Source organism: Octopus sinensis, linkage group LG4 (assembly GCF_006345805.1).
Source record: "Octopus sinensis linkage group LG4, ASM634580v1, whole genome shotgun sequence".
Lineage (NCBI taxonomy): Eukaryota > Metazoa > Mollusca > Cephalopoda > Octopoda > Octopodidae > Octopus > Octopus sinensis.
The window spans coordinates 18,288,599-18,308,782 of NC_043000.1; the positions used below are offsets into that span (position 1 = coordinate 18,288,599).

Here is a 20,184-nt window from a genome sequence, read left to right on the forward strand (position 1 = left end):
TTCAGGGCAAGGGGTAAGTCGGTTATATCGAACCCCAGTATTCAACTAGTACTTATTTTATCGACCTCGGAAGGAGAAAAGGTAAAGTCGATCTCAGCGGAATTTGAATTCAACGTAAAGACGGACGAAATACAGCTAAACATTTTGCCCGGCGCGTTAACAATTCAGCCAGCTCGCCACTTTAAAAGAATCTACGATATTCTTTTCTATTCTAGGCATAAGGCCCGATATTTTTGGGGAAGGGGCCTGTCGATTAGATCGACCCAGCACGCAACTGGTACTTAATTTATCGACCCCGAAAGGATGAAAGGTAAAGTCAACCTCGGCGGAATTTGAACTCAGAACACGAAGACAGACGAAATACCTGTTTATTACCCACAAGGGGCTAAACACAGAGGGGACAAACAAAGGGATTAAGTCGATTATATCGACCCCAGTGCGTAACTGGTACTTATTTAATCGACCTCGAAAGGATGAAAGGTAAAGTCGACCTCGGCGGAATTTGAACTCAGAACATAACGGCAGACGAAATACGGCTAAGCATTTCGCCCGGCGTGCTAACGTTTCTGCCAGCTCGCCGCCTTAATTCTAGACGAGATATTGCGCCGACCTGGGAATACATAACAACAGCAAGGCATTGGGAGATAGAGAGAGATAAAGAGAAAGATATCAACTGTTTCATTCACAAAGAAATCAACTCAGATACTTCCAAAAATGGTATTTGGGAAATTAAAGCCATTTCTCTCGGTTGTCAGCGTCCCCTTCATACATGCTTGTGACAGCAATATTTTATCTTTTACTTGTTTCAGTCATTGAACTGCGACCATTATGGGGCACCACCTTGAAAGGTTTAGTCGAACAGATCAACCCCAGTGCTTATTTTTAAAGTCTGATACTTATTTTGTTGGTGTCTTTTGCAGAACCGCTAAGTTACAGAAACGTAAACAAACCAACGCTGGTTCTCAGGCAGTAAGAGGTGAACGAACACAAGCACACACACACAACGGGCTTTTTTCACTTTCCGTCAACTAAATCCACTCATAAGGCTTCAGTCGGCCCAGAGCTATATTAGAAGACACTTGCCCAAGGTACCACGCAGTCGGACTGAACCTGCAACAATGTGGTTGGGGAGCAAATTTCTTATCACAGTCACTACCCACAAAATATTTATTACGTTCATGATTTTATTAGTACTGTGCATATCATCGAAGACCGATCATTTGGATTCGCTTGCAGCACCTTTCACCTTTCCGACAAATAAACCCTATTAATCTATAAACTCGCAGCCTTCCCGAATTATAATTACGTAATAATAGCTTTAATTCAGACCCAAAGCTCGCAATTATGTGGGGGATGGGTTAGTCAACCCCTGAAAGACGAATGGCAAAGTTAATCAAATCAGTGGGATTTGACCTGAGAAGACCGAACAAATACTCTGAGGCATTTCTATCTAATATGGTAACGGTTCCGCCAGATTATCCCCTTTAATCGTTTCAGATTAAAAGGTTGATTGACCTCTACAGTATTTGAACTCAGAATACAAAACTCGAGCCAAATACCGGAAAGCATTTATCCCGACGCTCTAACGATTCTGCCAATCCAGCAATTTGTTTCAAATTTTTACACAAAGCCAGCAATTTTATGAGAGGAGTAAGTCGATTACATCGGCGCTCGTGTTCAGTTGGTACTTATTTTATCGATCTCGAAAGGATGAAAGGCTAAGTCGACTTCGACAGAATTTTAAACTCGTAACGTAAAGAGCCAGAAGAAATGCTATTAAATATTTGAAGACATTATTAAGAGAACGATATCAACTTTCCCCTCCAACCGACCATACTTGATAAATGACCTGTTTATATTCGTAGCAGTCGATTGGAAGAAACGATAGAGAAGCAGAGAAATAACATGGCTTGTATTTGTGTAGTTGCGATCATTTCAATATTCAGTTGAAATAAATAAATGACTAAATATAAAAATAAACTTTCCCCGTGACGCAGTGGTAATAAGAAACATCACACCCACTAGTGTATGCCGCCCGGGGTGGCCCTTCCGTTTGCTGTCCCCGAACTCCACAAAAAACACATATTGCCTAGAGCAATATGGCCCAGTGGTTAGGGCAGCGGACTCGCGGTCGTAGGATCGCGGTTTCGATTCCCAGACCGGGCGTTGTGAGTGTTTATTGAGCGAAAACACCTAAAGCTCCACGCGGCTCCGGCAGGGGATGGTGGTGATCCCTGCTGTACTCTTTCACCACAACTTTCTCTCACTCTTACTTCCTGTTTCTGTTGTACCTGTATTTCAAAGAGCCGGCCTTGGCACTCTCTGTGTCACGCTGAATATCCCCGAGAACTACGTTAAGGGTGCACGTGTCTGTGGAGTGCTCAGCCACTTACACGTTAATTTCAAGAGCAGGCTGTTCCGTTGATCGGATCAACCGGAACCTTCATCGTCGTAACCGACGGAGTGCTTCCATCCAGTCTACAACAGGATGATAAGTGCCGTCCCTTTCAAAGTGTCGCCCGGAGCGGACCGCCCTACCATCTCCTTCGCGCCCCCGGCTACGCAAGTGACCACACCACACTGACGATGCAAACTCTTTGACTTTAGTTCGCTTCCAACCATTAAGAACTTAGGTGGTTGACTTAACTTAAATCCCTCGAGCAATGTTGTTACGAGCCCCCCTATCAGAATGGGAAGCCATTTACAGCTGACACTTGAACAATGAGAAACGAAGCTCAATAACAACGCATCAATGCTTCGCGGCATTTCGTCTGTCTTTACATTCTGAGTTCAAATTCCGCCAATGTCGACTTTGCCTTTCATCCGTCCGGGGTCGATAAAATAAGTACCAATTCAATACAGGCTTTCGATGTAATCGACTGACTCGCTCCCTTGTGCCAAAATTTGAAACCAATAACAAAACGCATCGCTCGGGAATCGAACTTGCGAACGTTAGTACAAGGCCCTAACTTCTAGGCTACACAACATTTCAGCAACGAGGAAGACTAAATTGTTTATCAATGATTTCTCAACAAGTCAAAAAAATTGCTTTATATCGTTCAAATATGGATTTTTACCTTCTTTCTTTCTTTACACGTGACTCATCTTATTTAACATGTATACTCAACTAGTTACGCACGAGCAATCAGAAAATAAATATCCCAGGTCAGTTGTGATCGAGCAGTTCTGCGTGCTTTAAGTCTACTCTAATAACAAGTAGTATAAAATTAAATCAAATATAGATCACAGATATGCTAGATGCAATAGTTATTTGTGTAGAATATGGCCAACTACTAATCACATACGTATAATCATTGTTACTGTAAGACAAAACCAGGTAGAATGCAGCTAGCTGTGATGAAACCGGAGTTCTGTAATACACGATTCGTAAATATGCAGTACCGAGTTCAATTTCATTAGGAGGAAAAGCTAACCAATAGGGATTTTGTCTTTCATTTACTCAATGTTACAAAAACTAGCGATAATCATTGGTCCTTCTTTGTGATTTAGAAAAAAATATCTTAGCTTTAATTAGAGATTTTGAAAATCCAAAGATGGAAGTATAGTCAATATTAAAGTTTAGTATAATATAACTTGGCTGGCACTGTATACGGAACCTGAAGAGAAGAAACAGTCGATCCCAACAGAGCACGAACACCAGAAACATGAAGAGCCATGTAGATTAACTGTGGACCCGTCAATTTCCAGGGATAGAAGTTTCAAGAGAAGAAAGAAAGAAACGCGGGTGAAGGGAAAAAAAACAAAATTCTCAAAACAAATGTTGACAGTAAACTGGCAGAACAGTTAAGGTATTGAACAAAATGTATTCATTTCGGTTTTTTACGTTCTGTGTCAAAATCCAAGTAAGTCAGTCAAATTTTGTTTTTCCGTATGAGATCAAATAAATAGGTATCATTTGAGAAGGGGGTCAATTTGATCGACTATAGTTAACTTCAAAAGTGGCTGTCTTGTGTCTAGCTTAGAAACATTGGCTTCAAATTTTAGCACAAGGCCAGCTAGTTCTGGGGAGAGGGTAAGTCGATTACATCGACCCCAGTGCTCAACTGGTACACATTTTATCGACCCTGAAAGGATGAAAGGCAAAGCCGACTTCGGTGGAATTTGAACTCAGAACATAAAGACAGATGAAATGCTGCTAAGCATTTTTACCTGGTGTGCTAACAATTCTGCCATCTAGCCATCTTAACCCAGCTTAGAAATATAAAGAGGGAAGGTGGCGAGCTGGCAGAATCGTTAGCAGCCGGACAAAATGCTTAAGCGGTATTTCGCATGTCTTTACATTCCGAGTTCAAATGCCGCCGGGGTCGGTTTTGCTTTTCACCCTTTCGGGGTCGATAAATTTAAGTACCAGTAAAACACTGCGGTCGATGTAATCGACTGGTCCCCTCCCCACAAATTTCAGGCCTTGTGCCTCTAGTAGAAAGGATTATTATAAAGAGAGATCGACAAAATCGTAGAGCGGCGAAACATAAAGCTTTGCGGTTTTTCATCCTTTCAGGGTCAAGAAAATAAGTATCAAGACTGGGATCAATTTAATCGACAACCTACCCACTAAAAATTACTATCTTATGCCTAAATTGAAAACAGCCGAGGGTTTTCCATTCACTTTTGCTAATTTCATGATATAACACTTGTGTATTCTCTCTGGATGTTTTCCCTCTAACAAGCAGCTGTGTATCGTTAGTGCGATATAAACCAGTAACATAGCGTAGGTTTGATCCGCTCTGTACGGCAGCCAAATTACCTGCCTCTTCCTTAAACGTAACATACCTTCATCTATTGGCAACAAACACGCATATACAGTGGTGACTGCATTGTTTGTGCTTTGCGCACACCTCACGCTGAGCAACTGGTATAGACGGAATTATGAGTTATGAAGAATCTAAAGAGGAATCAACCATCTCGACAAACTTGACGCTAATAATAGTTGTACGAAATAAATTTGGGGGTAACAAAGAGACTTTGAAAAGGTCGCGAAACACATTTACGAAATTTCTCTCACTTCGTCAATTTACGTACGCCATCAGTATCGACTCGAGTTAATACATGTTTGTGTAACATAGGCACAAGTCCATACATAAACAGGAGGGATCGAGTTTAATTGATCAAATCGATATTAAGTACATGACTGGTATTTTATTTTATCGGTTTCCAAAGAGGGACAGGCAGGAATTGAACCTAGAATGTAAAGAGCAAGAATAACTACCGCAAGGCATTTTTTTTTGACGATTCACTAGAGCTAATAATGGTAGTAATTACTTCAAAAAGCAAGGGTGGAGAAAATAAATAAATACTGGCGGAGAAAAACAATTGTTTCTAATTTAGGCACAAGACCAGCGATTTTGAGGGGAAAGCGTTAGAGTGATTAGGATGATATCGTTGATCCCAATACTAAATGGTACTTTACTTTATCGATCTCGAAAGGAGGCAAACCAAATTTAACTTTGGCAGGATTCTGCTACTTCACCGTCCTATGCACTGAGAGAAATAACGAATCGTTAATGATACAAATTCATAAGTATGCAAATTAAATTACATTAGTTTAGGTCTTAAGGCTTAATTCTAATTCTAATTTTTTTTTATCATAATGAGCATTCATCAGGGAGAGGTTTCAGATTTGTACACGGAGAAATTTTGCTCTCGGCAAGAAGTTTTCCCACTCATAAAAACTGATGATAAATAAAATTTTATCTCGTAAATTATTATGCAGTCGTGGGGAAGTAATTAATTTTTTGACACCAAACAAATTCGTGCAATGTTTTTTTAAATAATTATATATATATATATATATATTATATATATATATATATATATATATATAATCATGCCAAGGATCTATAATCCTTTAAGGGACGTTTGCATCTTAGTTCTCCAGTTTATACCAGTGTTCAGTGGAAACTAAATACTTTAGTTTTGCATTGGTGTGTAGTGGTATTTAAAATATTTGTGAATGAGAAAAAGAAGAAAATAAAGAAATTGACGTATAGACATCAGTTTATTCAAGGATATTCAAATCAATATAATATGAAATTCTTATCCCTACAGCCGTTTCCATATCCAATTAATTCAAGTAGAGAAATTAAATTGAATCAAATATATACATTATCAAAACGCACATATCTGAGTCTGTCAAGGCTCAATCAGGAACATTCTCCCCAGATGAAATACCCAATTAACCAGTTTCAATACGAAAATTTTAAACTAATTTAATTTAATTTCTCTAATTGAATTAATTGGATATGGAAACGGTTGTAGGGATAAGAATTTCATATTATATTGATTTGAATATCTTTGAATAAACTGATGTCTTTGCGTCAATTTCTCTATTTTCTTCTTTTTCTTATTCAGATATGTAGTTCTAGATACAATGTTTAAAAATGAAACGGGTGGTCCTAGCTGGAACATCTTTAATCACAGATCTTCTTGGTAAGGGTTGATCTAAAAGGCTGAATAGCAAAAACTAGTCAGTTTTGTTATGAAAAAAGTTTTTCAATACTTATTAATACTAATATAAAATAAACACTATAAAAATAATCTTAACAGTTCAACTACCTTATACTAAGATTTAACAGATGTTTGCTGATGTTTAAACAGTAATCTCTTCGTATATCTTAAGTGGGGAAACGTCCACAAAGTTTGTATAGTTCCCGGTTACAGATAAACAACTGCTGAGGTTTTGTGTAAATTGCACTGTATCACTTATCATCACCCCAGTCAATACAGCGGTAGAAACAGCCAGTTGTATGCTATCGCGTTTGAAGAGATTTGCAAACACCATGAGAGAAATGTAGTGAAAGACAGACAGAAAAGAGAGAAAACGAGAGAAGTGTAGTGAAGAAATGATGTGAAATGTGTAGTGGCGTGAAAAAAGATTTTAAAATGTGGTTTTTCTGGTCGAAAAGTTATACAGCGACAAAACAAAACAATGTTTTTTCAATAAAAAAGCACTGCCTGAAACATCAGTCTTTCTTTCTCATGTATGAATGACACACAAAACATATGTAAATGTTTTATTAACGAGCCTACGGAGAGAGCATTTACATGGTACGTAGAACTAGGAATAAAATCCAGATCTCGGTAGAGTTTCAGATTAGGAGCTTCGAAACCCACGAGAGAGGAAATGGTAATCGGGACAGGATGGGGAAACGTAAAAGAAAATTGGAATTCCGAAACAAAAAAATGTTTGAAATAGTAATTTCCGTTATATGAAACACAACTGGACTACACACACATACAAACACATTAATCTTTTCTTTCTCTACATAATATGGGGGCTAATCCGAGAAACTTCGCCCAAATCGCATTGAAATTATACTGCAGCCTATTCTCATCTTTTTGCTTTGTTTTAAAAAGGACACTTTGCATAATGTGATCCTGAGTTTCCTACACATAAGAATATGACGGGATACTCAAGGCTAGGATGTATTTGATCATAGACCTGCCGGGTCTGGTTTGGCCAGGATGGAGCGGAGAGGACAACAACTATATTATTATTGTTACCTAATCATCTTCTTTTGTTTTATTCCCTTTTATTACAGGTATGACTGTCAAGGTGTACAAAAACCAAGCCTCTTACTCAGTGTCTCACATCCGGTATGCCGCAATGTAACCTGAATATACTAATTTTTTTTCTCTATACTTTTAGTTTAGGTGTTCCGCCGAATTTTCCAAAGAATATAAGTGTACAACAAGTGAAAAAAAGTTACAGACCTCTGCTCTTATTAACAACACACCAACCTGAGTTCCAAAGAAAGACTTGGCATATCATCCAGCTATCCATCCATCAATATACCATAAATACTCAATAGTCGATCTCATGTAAAAGTCGACCCCCTATTTTGGGCAAAAAAATTGGGTATTTTCCATAGACCCTGTATAAAAATCGACCTTAGTATTTCACAAACAACAGGACAACATTTGTGGGTCGAGGTACCGTATTATCCTGTACGTAGAAATAACACTGTTGCAAAATTGTGTGGCTACCTTGCTGTAGGCTACTCTATAGGTGGAACGCTTGGCGCTAATAATGGAATGCTTAGTGCTTATAGTAAAACACCATTTAATAGCGAGCACTACACATTTGTTGATGACTGCTACATTACCATTATAGAATGTATGCCTAGGATATGTTGCAAGCTTGCATATATCTTGAAGCACAATAAACACATGCGTCCATACACTCGTTGTTTACACGGTGAGAAACGGGTTTTACAGACAGGACTATTGGCGAACACTGGCAAACGCCACTTTCTGAATTCGTACAAAGGCATGACTTTGGTAAACCTAAAAACTTCCAATTAATCGCTAGATCAGTGGTTCCCCTGCGACCTTTGTATTTTCCTCATCTCCAAATACAATAAACACATGCGTCATACGTTCGTCTGTTTACATGATGAGAGACGTGTTTCACAGACAGCACTGTATGAATTCGCACAGAGGCATGACTCCGGTAAGCATAAAAACATTTAGTTAATCGCTAAATCAGTGGTTCCCAAGCATTTTGTGTCGTGGAATCCTTCGACATTATCTTTAAAAACGTGGAACCCTTGATAACTTTCAGGGAACCCTGGGATTTTGCAGAACACACTTTGGGAATCCCTGCTCCAGATTAACAACTCTACACCATATTATGGACATTTACTGGTAACTGCACATGAGAGCAATGCGGTCTTGTTGATGGGTTTTGTTATTTACTAGGACGGGTGTTTTGAGGCATAGAATTGGTAATATTACTGTAATTCATTGTTTTTGTGTTTATTCGCTCAGAGATCAGTCGGGCTTCTGCTGCTGTTACGGTACTTCATTCTAGCTTGAATTTCAGCCCCTCAAAAGTAGTATCCATGTAATAGTCGACTCCATAAATTTGACCTTAAAAAATGATCTAAAGAATTCGGCTTTTACAGGAGTATATACGGCTCACACACACAGACGACAGAAGTAAATAGACACCCCATAAAACAACGTTTTTTGTTTCTTCTAACTTGTAATGGTCTATATTTTTTATTGGTTGACATCATTATGTTTAGGTTCTATATGTGACTGATGCCATGTACAAAAGAAACCTTGGAACTGTCTGAATTTCAAAGAGGCCGTATTGTGGGTCATTCTAAACACGGACATAGTGTAAAATCGCAGAAAACCTTGGGATCCCACTTTCTACAGTTAATAGAGTGATTGTGCAATTCACCAGAGAGGGGAAAGAGTCCACATCACCTTGTCCAGAACAACCAGGGTCCTCTGACAAGACCCTTTTCTTTGTTAAGAGAAGTGTGAAGGATAATCCTTGTTACTCGGCCTCTGACATAGTAAAATAAGTTGATGTCAGTCCCAGAACAGCTGTCAGGTATCTCCACAAACTTGGTTACTATAGCAGAGCAGAAGGAAGCCACTTCTTTGACCGGGCAACATCAAGCAGAGAAAAAATTGAGTCAGTGAAATGGTGGAGAGGCATTAGCATTTTGGAACACTGTCATATTCTCTGATGAGTCCAGATTTGCTGTATTTCCTGACAGTGGTTGAGTGTGGGTCTGGAGACTCTGTGATCAGGAATTTGATGTGAAAAGATTGCAGCCAACAATGAAAAATGGCAGCTATTCTGTGATGGTCTGGGAAGCAATTTAGAGCAATGGTTGATCAGAGCTGGTTGAGTGTGAAGCAAACATAAACTCAGATAAATATGTGTCCATATTGTACAAAGGACTCCTTCCAATCTTCTCCAGTGGTAAAATGATTAAAGAAGACTATTTATGGAAGATGGGGCTCCTTGACACATGGCTAAAATGATCCAAAATTTGTTAGGTGAGAAAAAGTATTAAAAAGCTTCTATGGCTAAGCTAGTCACAAGATATGAACCCTATTGAACACCTCTGGGACAAAATAGATTTCATAAAAAGAACAAGAAAGCAGCTTCAAAGCCAGATCTTTTGAGATCACTGCATGACACTTGGCAGGAAATTCTGCAAGGGAATATGCATCTGATCAGTAACATGCAGGAAGCCACGCAGTGGGATGCAGGAACTCATAATCATGTGGTTGTGAAACAAAATTCTTACAAGAGAGCCAATATATCTATCTATTTATCTATTCATATATATATATATATATATATATATATATTATATATATATATATATATATATATATATATATATATATTATATAATATATATATATATATATATACAGAAAGAGATAGAGAGAGAGAGAGGGAGAGAAAGAGAGACAGAGAAATATGTACATGAGCATGCACACACACACACAATCATCAGCATCTGTCCTTGCACAACTCAGAATTTGTTGAGGCAGATTTTCTGTGGCTGGACACCCTTCCTGGTGTCAACTCTCACTTGTTTCCAAGTAAGGTAATATTTCCCCATGGCCAGACATGTTTTCACAGAAGATTGGAAACAAAGGACATTACTTGTATGATGGTGATGCTTTTTTTACAGCTATCACATGATGCCAAGACAAGGAGAAAGTAACACACACACACACACACACACACACACAGTGAGCTTGTTTCAACTTCTGTCTACCAAATTCACTCACAATGCTTTGGCCAGTCCAAGGGCTATATGATAGAAGACATTTACCTAAGGTGCTACAGAGCAGGACTGAACTCAAGACCATCTGGTTGGGAAGCACACATCATAATGACAGAGAAACCGACAGTTAATTTCTTACAATCTTCCAGGATTTTCCAATAAAAAATACTAGTGTAAATTCAGTCATCTATGGTCCTTTTCCAAGGAATTGTACAAGGTAATATTGTGATATAAAATAGTAGAGCAATAGAATAGATACAGTAAAACATTTATCTCTCTCAGCATTCAGAATTCAAATCCTGTTGGTGTCAATAACGTAAGTGCAAAGTGTAATTTATATCCTTCTTCCATGTATTTGCAGCCTTGTTTCAGTGTAAATAAATCAATACTTTTACTATAGAGGCCAGTTCAGTGATTGTTTTGATTCTTGGTTACAGCCAATTCATAATGAGTGAAATGTTATTACTTCAGGAAACACATGGATGCTAAAACAGTCCATGTCTTGTTTTCTCTTTTATAAGTGCAGTATGACAAAGGATAGAATCTAGTTTCAGTTTCTGATGAAAGCTTGGGCACCTGGTTCGATATCACCACTTGCCCATTGGGTGTCTTTTGCAGGGGCCATACTGACGCACATAATCAAGCCAGATCTCTGATTGGGGGTACCTCCAAGTCTTACAGGACATGAAAAGCATCATGGATATCCTGTTTCTTTCTAGGACTAAACATAACACACATATATACATACATACACACATACAAATGAGTGTATACCTAAAATGCACCACAAAGATTTCAGCGACATTTCTGAATTTGAACCCTTGGGAACCCCTATAAAGATTTATTGTTAGGTAATTAAAAACAACTGAAGCATTTTGAGGTTAAATCCAAAAAATACCAAGCTTCTGAAAATAAATTTAATGTAAATGATATTAGAAGCTCACTAAAAAAGGGTTTCACAATGAACTACTTAAATGTATCAGCAAATTAATCCGGTTTTTAAACTGCCATCATCATCACCATCATGCTCCTTAACGGCTTTCTGTGTCTCTCATTCTCCATTTCATTATCATCATCATTATCACCATCAGTTAACCTCCATTTTCCCCTACCTGTATGGTTCAGACAAAATTTATCGAGGCAGATTTTCTGTGGCCAGATGCCCTTCCTACCACCAATCCTTACCCACTTTCAAGCACGGTATTACCCCAAAACCAAATATATTTTTTTTTTGTTTTTCAGAAGAAAAGAAATGAACAACATCACTTGTATGATTGTGAAGTACTTTTACAACCATCACGTAATGTGAAGACAAGGGTACACAAACAAACACATATATAGATACATATAATTAAACACACACACAAACATATATATATATATATATACACACACACACACACATATATATACACACGCACGCATGCACACACATATGCGATGGACTTCTTTCAGTTTCTGTCAACCAAATCCACTCATAAAGATTTGGTTGGCCCAAGGTTATAGTCGAAGGCATTTGCCCAGGCTGCTATGCATTTGGGCTGAATCCAAGACCACATGTTTGGGAAACAAGCTTCTCATCCGCACTACAATGCCTACAACTATTCCAATATTTGAGAGAGAGAGAGAGAGAGAGAGTTTGGTGTCATGTAAAACATGCTGCCATCAGTATAGTAAGCAGATGGAAGTATAAATAGATCAAAATACATAAATGGGAACTAATATACAAAATCACTTAGTGTATTACTGTCAGTACCTCAATGTTATTTCTTGCCCATTACCTATTAGATGATGCCTTCTTATCTGCAATTACTTATGCTAATGTGTGCACCTACAATTGGTTTCACAAACTGGGCCCCCCTCAGGGGCAACATCTGTTTCAACATTATGATTCTAAACACGGAGACCACATTTGATTATATATATATATATATATTGTTGTAAGAATTTAAAAACTTAAAAGGAACATGAAATATTTATTTTTTGGAATGGTGAAACTTGAAGCAGATAAAGCTATAAATAATAGAGTGTAAATAATAGAATATTAACACAATATGCATAGCTTCATCTGCTTCAACTATATATATATATATATATATATACACATATATACACATACATATATATATATATATAGGCGCAGGAGTGGCTGTGTGGTAAGTAGCTTGCTAACCAACCACATGGTTCCGGGTTCAGTCCCACTGCGTGGCATCTTGGGCTAGTGTCTTCTGCTATAGCCCCGGGCCGAACAATGCCTTGTGAGTGGATTTGGTAGACGGAAACTGAAAGAAGCCTGTCGTATATATGTATATATATATATATATATATATATATATATATATATATATATATATATATGTGTGTGTGTGTGTGTTTGTCCCCCTAGCATTGCTTGACAACCGATGCTGGTGTGTTTACGTCCCCGTCACTTAGCGGTTCGGCAAAAAAGAGACCGATAGAATAAGTACTGGGCTTACAAAGAATAAGTCCCGGGGTCGATTTGCTTGACTAAAGGTGGTGCTCCAGCATGGCCGCAGTCAAATGACTGAAACAAGTAAAAGAGAGTAAAAAGAGTATATATATTCATTCACACACACACACACACACACACACACACACATGTGCATGCAAACAAATATATAATTCAGGTTGTACCCTTACTTCATTTCCTGGTTTGATACTATCTGGTCTTTAGGTGCCTTTAACTGAGTTTTCTCTATAGCAAACATTCAGCCCACACTCCTGGTTACCACCCTACAGATACAGATAAACAGATGTTCTGGTTGAGAATTAACCACATCAGTTTCAGATGCAAAGAGACAGCTTGTCAAAGTAAAAACCCATCTTTTTCTCCTCCCTGACTAACTAATTGGGGAGCAGGGGTGGAGAAGCAAAACTCAAACTTTTCTACTCTAGGCACAACGCCTGAAATTTTCGGGGAGGGGCTGGCCAGTCGATTAGATCAACCCCAGTATGCAACTGGTACTTAATTTATCAACCACGTAAGGATGAAAGGCAAAGTTGGCCTTGGCGGAATTTGAACTCAGAACGTAAAGACAAACGAAATACCGCTAAGCATTTTACCCATTGTACTAATGCTTCTGCCAGCTTGCTGCCTTAAAATAGAAATCTTTTCTACTCTAGGCACAAGGCCTGAAATTTTGGGAGAGGGACCAGTCAATTAGATCAACCCCAGTATGCAACTGTACTTAATTTATCAACCACGTAAGGATGAAAGGCAAAGTCGGAATTTGAACTCAGAACGTAAAGACAGACGAAATACTGCTAAGCATTTCGCCCAGCATGCTAATGTTTCTGCCAGCTTGCCACCTTTCAAACTTAAATTCTTGAAAAGAGAATACAATCTATTTAGGAGAGAGAATGCAATCTATATGGACCTTGCATTTATATTACTGACATCAGTAGGGACTGAAAAACTTCAATCAATAAAGATTATACAAACAATTCATAGACAAAAACTCCCTCATGTGGGTGGGGTGGGTTTACAATCTACAAGCAAGGGAGAAAACTTCAAACAAAGATAAGCTGATTAAAATTTTAGCTCAATATAAACAATAATGATTGAAGTGGACCTCATCTTTAATGCCGAAATGGATAAAAGCAGCGGGGATGTTTCAGTCTTATTAAACCTCCTTCATTAAGCATATTCTACTCTATTGGTAAAACTAAGACTGACATACATATATATATCTTTTACTTGTTATGCTAAGACACTGCCTTGAAAAGTTTAGCTGAACATAACTGACCCCCAGTGTTTATTTCTTAAGGTTAGTATGTATTCTATAGGTCTCTTTTGCCAAACTACTAAGTTACAGGGATGTGAACAAACCAACATTGGTTGTCAAGAGGTAGTATGGAACAAACATAAAACACACACACACACACACACATGTAAGACAGACTACTTTCGGTTTCTGTTTGCCAGTTCCACTCGTAAGGTTTTGATTGACCCCGAACTCTAGTAGACAACACTTGCCCAAGGTATTGTATAGTGGGACTGAACCTAATGAAAAAAAAAAAGGGGCAAACAGACAGACAAATAGAAAAAACGTTAGTAATAAAGATTATGAACATCAGCAATATGGCTGAGACAAATGAACCCCTAGGGAGTGTTTTTTTCATACTAAAAAACATGCTAAGGTTTCACTTGTGTAATATAGGAACTGAAACACTTTCACCATCTAAAATTACCAAAGTATTTAGGGAGTAAAAGCTTCTTCGGGGGGGGGGGGTATTTGAAATGTAAAAACAACCAGGAAGGGAATTAAACATTTCCATTGCTTTCGTCATCTGGCTTTGATAGACTGGGATCCACCCCGATCTGCTTTGCTTGTATTGACAATAAAATTCGATGAACTGATCTTATTGGAGTAACTTCCCTTAATTGTTTTTTTTTTTTTGTGTGTGTGTGTTTTTTAAGTGGTGGTGGTTGGTTTAAATACCCGCAAGAAAGTTTTGCCAGCACCACAAGAATACAAAATACACATCATATATATATATATATATATATATATACAACGACCTCGAACCCACAAGAGTAAACAAGAGAGACAGAGACAGGCAGAAACAAGGAAAATGCCACTTGTATTTGAACTCTATACAAATATTCTTATAAAAAACCTTTTTAATTTTTCTAAATTTGTTTTCCATATATAAGGTTGAAAAAGTCTCAATGACTGAAACCGGTGCTGAAATGTTTTTTATAAAATTATTTTAGCATTTTCTATCTTGCCTTTTTTTTCCATGTGTGTGTGTGTGTGTATATATACAGGGTGTCCCCCAAAAATGTATACACATAGTGGTTCGGCAAAAGAGAACGATAGAATAAGTACTAGGCTTACAAAGAATAACAAATTTACAATTATTTAAGGTGTGTATACATTTTTTGGGGACACCCTGTATATATATATATATATATATATATATATATATATATATATATATGAGAGAGAGAGCTGTTTGAACCATCATATTTAAGACCATGCAGGTGTAAGGCAATCACAGTGCCTCAACGTGTGTGTGTGTGTGTTTGTGTATACATATCGGTATATGAACTATATTTACGTTTGTTACGGTTTTGTGTGCATTCGTTTCTGATTGTGTGTGTGTGTACACAGAAAGATCGAGGCGTGTGTGTGTGTGTCGAAGAAGTTGAAGTTAGAATATGTTAAGACATTGAATTCAGTCATTCTTGCACACACATAACAACTACAACAACAATTAAAACAATAAATGGTAACTAATTCTGTCGGTATCGGTATTGCTGTTGTTACTGTTATTACATGATTATTGCGAATTATTCATCGGCAGGCTACAATTTAGCTGACACATCCAAACAACTTAGCTTTTAGACATTCATCATAGAACCCTTTTTGAAATCCTTTTATTGCATGGTAACTGTCTTGGCAGTAAGGAATAAATTAACCTTAGAACAGATCAACATGACACTAGGGAGAGGGTTAAATGATCGAGAAGACCCATCGCCCCATTATCATACATATTTAATATGCAATACATGCATACGTACATACATGGGTGAGAGAAAGAGTGTGTGGTGGCCCTTAAGTTTTTTGACATCAAACTTAAGCGCTCAGTAACAGTACAAACATAGCCGAATGGTAGAGAAACAATGGAATTAATGAAAATTTAATGTTTATTAACACAAAATGTATTGTTTCCCGTTTATGAACACATAGCTGAGTGTATACATATCTAATATGAAAACTAAATACCTTAAGCACACAGAAATGTGTACTTTGCTCTCCGTCTATATCGAGGGCTTTGTTAGAATGCTTAAGGTTTATCACACACACACACACACACATAGATATGCACACGTACACACATTTATATATATACACACACATATATATTACATACACACACACACATAGATATACACACGCACACACATATATTACATACACACACATATATTACATACACACACACATATAGATATACACACGCACACACATTTATATATGTGTGTATATATACACACATATATTACATAAACACACACATTTATATATATGTGTGTATATATACACATATTACATACACACACACATTTATATATATATATATACATATATATTACATACACACACACACATATATATATATATATTACATACACACACATATTTATATATATATTACATACACACACATATTTATATATATATTACATACACACACATATTTATATATATATTACATACACACACATATTTATATATATATTACATACACACACATATTTATATATATATAACATACACACACACATATTTATATATATATAACATACACACACACATATTTATATATATATAACATACACACACACATATTTATATATATATAACATACACACACACATATTTATATATATATAACATACACACACACATATTTATATATATATACATACATATATATTACATACACACACATAGATATACACACGCACACATTTATATATATATATACATAATACATACAAACACATACATGTGTATGCATATAAGCACACATATGTTCATGTGTGTGAATATACACGTACATACATACATACATAAGACACGTGTGTGTATGTGCAGTTGTCTACAGTCGACGGGCTGATACAAGTAAAATACCATACAGTTTGTATAAATAAATATATATACACATATATATATGTATGTATGTGTGTGTTGTGAATGAATGTATGTACACCAAATAGTTGTCGAAGTTGGAATGTCAGCGACAATAATAATAATAATAATAATAATAACAAATAGAATAAAGAGGATATAAAGACGAGAGTAAATGAAAAGAACAAGTATAATTAGCAACGTACCTATGTGAACAATTCTGCTGTGTGTTGTCAGCTGTATGAGAGCATTTAGCCTGTAAGTGCCGCTAGTGGTGGGTTCGTCCTCGGGCTGAAGATTGTGTTTAAGATTTCGTAATTAAAATCATATATGAAAATAAATTAGATGAATGAATAGATAAACAGTTAGGGGTAGACAGACAGATAAGCTGCGTACAGAGACAAAACGGGTGGGGAGAGAGAGAGAGAGAGAGTAACAGAAGAAAGTGGGAAGGAAATTAGTAAAGTTGTAAGTTTTTGATCAGTGCGAGTTTTAAGTTTTCAGTTGTGTCTGTGTGTGTAAGTGTGTGTAGGTGTATAAGTATCTGAAAACTGTGTGTAGAATGTGTTTGTCTATATTCCTGAACGTCTCTTGAGATACATAAGTGAATTTTATACACACATCTCCGTTATATATAGTTTGTGTATGTCAGTTCACGTGTCAGAGTCCGCCTGTGTTACAAGAATATACGAATGTATGATTCGTTGATGCCTTCACACCAAAGCAATTTGTTCATCTGTGCGTTTTGTCTCTCTCTCACACACTCTGTCTTTCTATCTCTCTCTCTCTCACACACACTCTGTCTTTCTATCTCTCTCTCTCTCACACACACTCTGTCTTTCTATCTCTCTCTCTCTCACACACACTCTGTCTTTCTATCTCCCCTTCCCTACCTCTCTTTCCCCTCTCTGTCTCTCGCTCTTTCTATATATCTCTCTCTCCCACACTCTGTCTTTCTATCTCTCTCTCACACACACACACACACTGTCTTTCTATCTCTCTCTCTCACACACACTATGTCTTTCTATCTCTCTCTCTCTCTCACACACTCTGTCTTTCTATCTCTCTCTCTCTCTCACACACTCTGTCTTCTATATCTCTCTCTCTCACACACTCTGTCTTTCTATCTCTCTCTGTCTCACACACTCTGTCTTTCTATCTCTCTCTCTCTCACACACTCTGTCTTTCTGTCTCTCTCTCTCACACACTCTGTCTTTCTATCTCCCCTTCCCTACCTCTCTTTCCCCCCACTCTGTCTCTCGCTCTTTCTATATATGCGTATATGTGCGTGTACGTCTATATATATATATATGTGTGTGTGCGTGCGTGTGTATATATATATCTATATCTATGTGTGTGTGTGTGTGCGTGTGTATATATATCTATATCTATGTGTGCGTGTGTGCGTGTGTATGTATATCTATATCTATATCTATGTGTGTGTGTTTGCAAGTTTAGGTATGTATGCGTGTATGTTGAACATAAGCATATAAGGCGGCGGCGGTGGGGCGGGTGTATTCAGTTTCAATCTGATGACGCCCTTGTAGACCTGCGAAGGGAGACAACCCCAGTCTGTGCTGGGTGACAATGCCAGGTTTGACGCGGGAGGGGTCAGGCTTAATGGATACAAACTTTATTTACTGCCACAGCCTCACAAACATAACTACTATTATCACTATTATTATCATTGCTGCTGCCACAATCACTGCTGTTATGTAACCACTGCTAGTTCTACTGTTACTGCTTTGTATTTATATCATCACTTCTACTGCGACACTGCTGCTATTATAACTTCTACTAATACTAATAATAATTCCTATCATAGGTTCAAGGTTGGGAATTTGGAAAGAGGGAGAAGTAAAGTCGATGAAATCAATCCAATACTTGACAAAAATTTCATTTTATTGAACCCGGAAGGTTTAAAGGCAACGGTAGCCTTGGCTGGATTTGAGCTCAGATCGTAGAGACATAACTGAATACTACACGGCATGCTAGAAATAATAGTCATGTTCCCCCTCCAAAGTCGATGAAATCAATCCAATACTTGACAAAAATTTCATTTTATTGAATCCGGAAGGTTTAAAGGCAACGGTAGCCTTGGCTGGATTTGAGCTCAGATCGTAGAGACATAACTAAATACTACACGGCATGCTAGAAATAATAGTCATGTTCCCCCTCCAAAGTCGATGAAATCAATCCAATACTTGACAAATTTTTCATTTTATTGAACCCGGAAGGTTTAAAGGCAACGGTAGCCTTGGCTGGATTTGAGCTCAGATCGTAGAGACATAACTGAATACTACACGGCATGCTAGAAATAATAGTCATGTTCCCCCTCCAAAGTCGATGAAATCAATCCAATACTTGACAAATTTTTCATTTTATTGAACCCGGAAGGTTTAAAGGCAACGGTAGCCTTGGCTGGATTTGAGCTCAGATCGTAGAGACATAACTAAATACTACACGGTATGCTAGAAATAATAGTCATGTTCCCCCTAAAGGCTTACCCTACCATCTGAAAAAGAAAAAAAAAAAAAAAGAAACATTGATAATTTAATTATGGATATATTGCATTATCTGAACATAAGATAGGATGGTCATGCCTGGAGGTATTGATCATAATTTACTTGATCAGAGCTAATTAGGGGCTCTGAACAACAACCAAATACCGCTGCCATCCACTGCTTTTGTCATAATTATGTTGATATTCTTTAGCCCGAGGTCAGCTTTTGTTCAACAGACAAAAGCGATCAAAGTGTTTCAGATGTAACTGTACCGGCTTTTTCCCCCTTTTTCTTGTTGGTGGAGATAGTATTTATGGGACTACGTTATCCAATATGTTCTTCCATTTGTAATGATGGAAAGTATTGGTTGAAGGAGATTTGACTGCTATTTCTAGCAGATCGTTTGACTACTTGGAAGCTCTCTTGTTGGTTCGTAACGCTGCTTTCAAAAAT

The 20,184-nt window shown here is 37.4% G+C and overlaps 1 protein-coding gene across 2 annotated transcripts in view; it reads right to left on the minus strand.

Annotated features, from left to right (window-relative positions):
* LOC115210914 (putative glycerol kinase 5) overlaps window positions 1-18,054 on the minus strand; it is a 180,337-nt gene extending 162,283 nt beyond the window's left edge. The window contains exon 1 of one of the 2 annotated variants that reach the window (XM_029779694.2): window positions 17,434-18,054. The gene's annotated coding sequence lies outside the window, so the exon portion shown is untranslated. The remainder of the gene's footprint in view (window positions 1-17,433) is intronic. The other variant, XM_029779695.2, reaches the window with a different exon arrangement.
* Window positions 18,055-20,184: the final 2,130 nt, after the last annotated feature.